The following is a 6,230-nucleotide window of genomic DNA, read 5'->3' as shown; positions in this document are numbered from 1 at the left end:
ATTTTAAGTCACTAATATAGAGGTGATTAAGTAAATTCTCAGAGGCTAATATAGACAATTTATGTAGACCCCTATGCATGACTTAAGCTGAAAAGAAACATGAACATACTATTTTTACCATTTTAAAAAGTTTTTATCTGGGCCTCCCTGGTGGCACAAGGGGTTAGGCACCGCACTATGAAAGCAATCCATAGTCTCTGCAGCACCAGTTCGATCCCTGGCCAGCCAGGGAGCAACCCACATGGTGAAGCAGACTTATCCTGACTCGCCTACTGCTCCCCTTAGCAGTGTACTTCGGTCAATCTGCCTGTTCTGTTCCCCACTTGTCTGGTTAATCCTCTCACACCCTCACCTCTGGCCTGTACCCCAGCTCTTGTATGCATAAATAAACCTTTAAAAAATAGTTTTTATCTCACATGTGTTCCTATGCTTACTCATTTATAATTTTTTTATATATATATTTTTAAAATTTATTTATTTATGCAAGCACTGGGTACAGTCAGAAGCGTGGGAGGGTGAGAGAATTCACCAGAGCCAGAGCAGGGAGCAGAACAGACAGACTGACGAAATACACTGCTGAGGGGAACATTGGGTGGCAGGAGAGGTCTGCGCGCCATGTGGGACCCTCGCCAGGGGCCGGGGATCGAACCAGCGCTGCAGAAGCTGCGGGCAGCTTCGCAGCCCAGTGCTCAACCACTGTGCCACCAGGGATGCCCCTCATTTATAATTCTTGCATAGATCTGTTAGTTTCCCAATTTCCATTTTCTAGCATTACAAATATTGTTGCAATTAGCATCTTTCTGTAAGTTGGTACTTGCATATTTTTATTTCCTTAAGATTGGCTACAATAAGTTATGAATATTTTATGTTTCTTGGTATCTTGGGTGAAATTTTCAGGACTGTGATTGTGTTTGTTTTTATTCCACTATTACAGGAGATTATGTATTTCATAGAACATTCACCAGCTTTTCATTTCATCACTTTTTGCTAATTTAATATACCACAATTACACATTATTATTTACATTTCTTTTATGCATGGAGGGTTGAATTTTTTTCATATATTTCTTTAGAAATTACACTTTTATTACTGAAAATTGTAATATTTCTTATATATTTATCTAGTACACCTAGATGATTTGTTTATTAGAATATTTACAACCAATGCTTTCCCAGCTTTTGTCTTTTGACTCTTAATGCATACTTAATATAGTCAAATTTTAAATTATGTATAGTTAAATAATGCAATTTATCTCTTATGAGCTCTCCTATTGCATTCATGTTTAGAAAATAACTTTTTTAAAAGAGCCAATAAATATACAATTCTATTTTCTTAAAGATCTTCTGTGGTATTTTTTAATTATTTATTCTCTTTAGAATGTATTCAGTTATACGATATGGGCTTGAGGGAATATCATCTGTATGTTTTCTAATTACTAAACTGGGGTCCTAACATCATTGAATGTGGGATTGAGGATGAGAAACTGATGATTGATTTGTGTTACTATCTTAAGGGTTTGCCTTTGCAACAGAAATTACTTCTGGACTATTTTTCTCCCGTATCCAGATTTTTAATAGAACTCAGTAATACAGGATGCTACTTTTAATTGACATTTGTAATTTTCAATACAAAAATTCCTTTTAATATTGCAGCTTGTTATTTTGTTTGTTTTGGCTTTCCCCATTTTTTTTTTTTTTGGTTCTCATTCTATTAGGAAAAAGATAAAAATTCAGCACTTATGCATATACCATATATTCAGAATTAATAAATGTGTCTCATGTTTGAGGCAGACCTTCCTTAACCTTTTTCTTAAAAAAAAAAAAAAATACGAATATACCATCACCGTCTAAGTTACCATCCTCAGTTCCTAGTCGCTGTCCAAGCTAACCAGAGTCTAGCCCTTCTATTTAAATGTGGACACTTTCCATCCATACATGTACCTGCAATCTAGATTATACGTTCTTTTGACTTATGTGAATGGAACTCTACATGGGTTACTCTAACACTCTAATCACATAAATCAGATAAACTCCCCCAAACACAGATAGAGGTTACCCTTCTCAATTTTTGCATTTCAAAAAGTAGCCCCAACACTCCATTAATAAAGAAGTCTGGGCAACAAAAAACTGGCCAGAGGCTCACTTAGCTTTTAAAGACTTAAATGCATGATGTCAATATGCAAAGTAAATAAGCCTCAACAAATATCAAACAACTTACACTATAAAAATTTGAGTTAAAATGGATTATTAGTGAAAAGTACAGAGTTATAAAACTTCTATTAAGAAAACACAAGAGGAAAATCTATGCAGCCTTGAGTTTTTCAATGAGTCTTTGAGATAACACCAAATCATGAACCGTAAGACATAAATTGACTATTTGCAATTGGTCAATATTTAGACTTGTTTTATGAAAGATACTGATGAGAGCATGAAAAGATAAACCACATGTTGACCATTTTGTATCTGATAGAGGACTTGTATCCAGAATAAAAAAACACTTAAAAACTCAATAAGCAAATTCACCTTTAAAAATGGCTAAAATAGGAACTTACCATATAAAATATACAGATGACAGGTAAGCATGTACAAATATTCAAGGTTATTTACCAGTCAACAGGGAAATATAAATTAAAACGACATGGAACCATCACTCCCCAATATTAGAATGCTTAATTAAAGGGTAGAGTAACTTCATCCCAACATATACCACAATGACATAGGATAATTTTTAGCTTCAGGCAATGGAGAAACAGCAAACACAGGAGTTCTCTGCTCCTCCCCTTTCTGCCTAAAAACAGAGTATACATTTCCATTTTGTAAAGGAAATAAATCACCTGAGAAGACTTGGACTGAGCACCAAATCTTTGTTGCCTTACACTTTCTAGTCACCTCACAACTTACTCTCCCTCCTCCAAGAAGCCCAAAATTCCTTTTACTTTTTCTATCTTTTCTTTGTACTCTTTCTTGTGATTGTACAAGGTCAAATTGTTCATCTTTCTCTTTCAGCATGTTGAGGATATTTCTCTTTTCCAGTCATGCTGGCCTGGCCCCAGAGCTCTTGGGAAGTCCACCATGGTTTGAACTACTTGAGCCTAATGTCTTATTACCCCTACCTCACCCCCACACCCATGGCTCACTCATGTCAACTCTCCTCCAGCAAGGAGAATGATACAGAATTATATTAAATCTAAAATAAGCTTGACTTATGTTACCAAGAGTAACTGTCAACGAGTATTTTTCCTTTATTTTCAGGACTTAATGGCTATTTTGAAGGAAAGAACAGAGATGCGATTTCAGGGACAATTACTCTTCAAATTAAGGAAAGTCATCAGCAAGCAATCAAGTTCACAATGGGTTCCAAAGTCATCCAAACTCTCAGCTCCCTTTCTTAATTCAGCAAACTCTGGTGAACATTCATTGGATCTTATAAGTAAGAACTAAAGGCGATCCATTTAGATAGGATCAGGCCAAACACATGAATCCATTCCCTTATCATTACACCACGCAGGCAGCATCACACAACACTCGTCATGGAATCCAAGATCAGTATGGTGCCAATTATTGGTTTCTAACTGCACAACACTTTCAGGAGACAGTAATGGTGACCAAGACTGGTAAGCAAGTTTTTCAATTTTCACATGTAATGGCAATTTATGATTGTTAGCATATTTCAGTTTCCTGAACTGTATTGCAGTTCAAAGTTACTTGTTTATCTGAAATCAGATTTATACATTTGCCTGCCAAACTAGCTCCTCAAACATAAGCTAGGATTCAGGTCATTAAACCTCGGTACCAACTTAGTATCATTTAGAAGTTATCTTCACAGCTCTGTCTGTCTTAACTCTGCCTTCTTTCTCATCTCTTATGTCTGGATTATTTAGGCTTGGCCTCTGGCATTTAATCCTTGCTTTTTCCAAGCTGTGGGGCATGGTGGTGTTGCTGGATCAGTGCATCCCAGTAAAAAATCTCTCTTACACACACACACACACACACACACACAGAGACTAAATATGGAGTCTGTTTTCAATGTATATATCTATAAAGGTTATAGTCCCATACATTAAAAAAAAAATCTCTGAAGTCATGTGACATTCTGCCCAAAGAATGTGAGAAACTTCGGAATTTATCCTCAAGTTCCAGGACATTAGTCAATAAACTCTAAGTTGTGGCTGCCAGTCCCAGAATGAGAAATTTTCCCCCTTGGGTGTATAGCACCCAAGATATTAGAGAAATATGCTGTTTGGGTTTGTCAACATTTTACCTAATCATGCAACTAAAAATTTACCTCACATGTTGACTTGGGTATGATGTGGAAGACATCCTATTAAATTTTGCACAGGTTCTTAAATATGACTTATCCCAAGAGCAGAGAGTTGAAGAGGTTATGAATATCCAAGTTGATCTCAACCCCTACCCAGCTCACTAGCAGAAAGGGATGCTCTTCAGAAATGATAGCCATATTCCATTAGAGCTAAAATGAATCTCTTCCCTTGATGTTCAGCAGAATATGAACTACCCAAAGAAATCTCAAAACCTTTCTTAAAAAAAAAATTATTGCTTAGGACTCACCAGTCACATTAGGAATAATGTACTATTTGTATTCTATATTGTCATCAATTGTCAGTGAGAAATGTAGAATATTTCAAATGTGAGTCTGTTCTAGGTGGTATTAATGAAATTATTTTTAGCCAACCCATCATTTGTGATGTCGTAAGGTATTTGTGGCTCTAATTTTACACTCACATAAGGGAAATACTTAGAAATTGAAGTCATACTTATCCAAAAAATAACATTGTTCTATAGCAAATCAAATCTAAATTTACTTTTAAGGGGAAACTCTTGTTTTCATTTACACCCATCAGAATATTTAACATCACAACTTACAGCATGGGTTTTAAGATTACTGAAGGTTACTTAAGAGATTTTTTAAAATATGGGTTAGTTGTTTTACATTTATGTATCCAAGTATGCCCCTAAACATTTATCTCCAAAGGAGTATGAATGTACTTAGCTGCCAACCTGTCTTATTGTTAATTATATATTGAGCAATCGCTACGTGCTTAGTCCCCACTAATTATAGTTATAAAGTTATAATTTTAAAAATGTAGAGATATTACCAATATATTTCAAGAAAATGATACGGAGCTTATATAGTTGCAGGTCCCCTTCTGGATAGGTGGAGGAGAGGCAGAGTAAGCATCCCTAAAGAACTCAGAATTAAGTTGAGATCTGAACTGTCAGCAGAAATTGTTATGTGAAGGGGAAAATTGTATTCTTGGTATAGGAAGTGCTATATTCAGAGGTTTTGACAAGTAGGGGAAAGAGGAGAAGTATGATCTGAAAGAAGATGCACTTTTCTGGTCCCCAACAGGGGGATGGAAATTGAAAAGATGCAAGTAAATCTCTGAGGCCACTTGGAGAATTTAGTTTTAGCCTGAGAATTGAAATCACTTGCCTCCACATAGCTTAACCATCAACACTGAGAACTGAGATCATATATGTCAACATGATTGAACTGTTTGTTCCAGGAGATTCTTGCTCAGAAAGTTAAAGCTATAAAGCAATGAATAACTTTACTGTTTGTTTTAGGAAATTCCTGCCAACTAATTTATCCAGACAAACACTTGACTCATGTCTCCCATCAGGACAAAAGCATGCTCACCTGCAGAAACAGCTCACTTATCACACAACAGTGTTATTTATCAAGACTTACATCAAAACTCTCACCTTGCTGTGCCCACCAGCACTAAATGGTTCATCAAGTAGCCAGACAATTTATGAGATCTTGTCATTAAACCACATAGCACACACCTGAAACCTGTAAATACCCTTCTTTAACATCCGCCCCTTTTTTTTTTAAAGATTTATGCTTACAAGAAATGGGGTACAGGCCAGAGGTGCAGGGGGTGAGAAGGTCACCAGAGACAGAGTGGGGAGCAGAACAGGCAGACTGACTGAAATACACTGCTGAGGGGAGCAGCAGGTGAGTCAGGAGAGGTCTGCTGTGGCATGTGGATCAGCTCCCTGACCGGGGATCGAACTCGTGGTGCAGTGGCTGTGGATAGCTTCATAGTGCTGCGTTTTAACCCCTAGCACCACCAGGGAGGCCCCAACATCCCCTTGAGACACCACTCAGACTCAGGCAGTGTGCTTGCAGGGTAAGGAAAAATGTCAGGCTTTTCTGCCCTCCCGCCATCAGGACAGATGATGGATCCTTGTGGTCCTGAGTGC

The sequence above is a fragment of the Talpa europaea genome (assembly GCF_964194135.1).
Source record: "Talpa europaea genome assembly, chromosome: 11".
In the NCBI taxonomy this organism is placed as follows: Eukaryota; Metazoa; Chordata; class Mammalia; order Eulipotyphla; family Talpidae; genus Talpa; species Talpa europaea.
The sequence above is the reverse complement of the archived record's forward strand: the minus strand, read 5'-3'. Positions refer to the sequence as shown.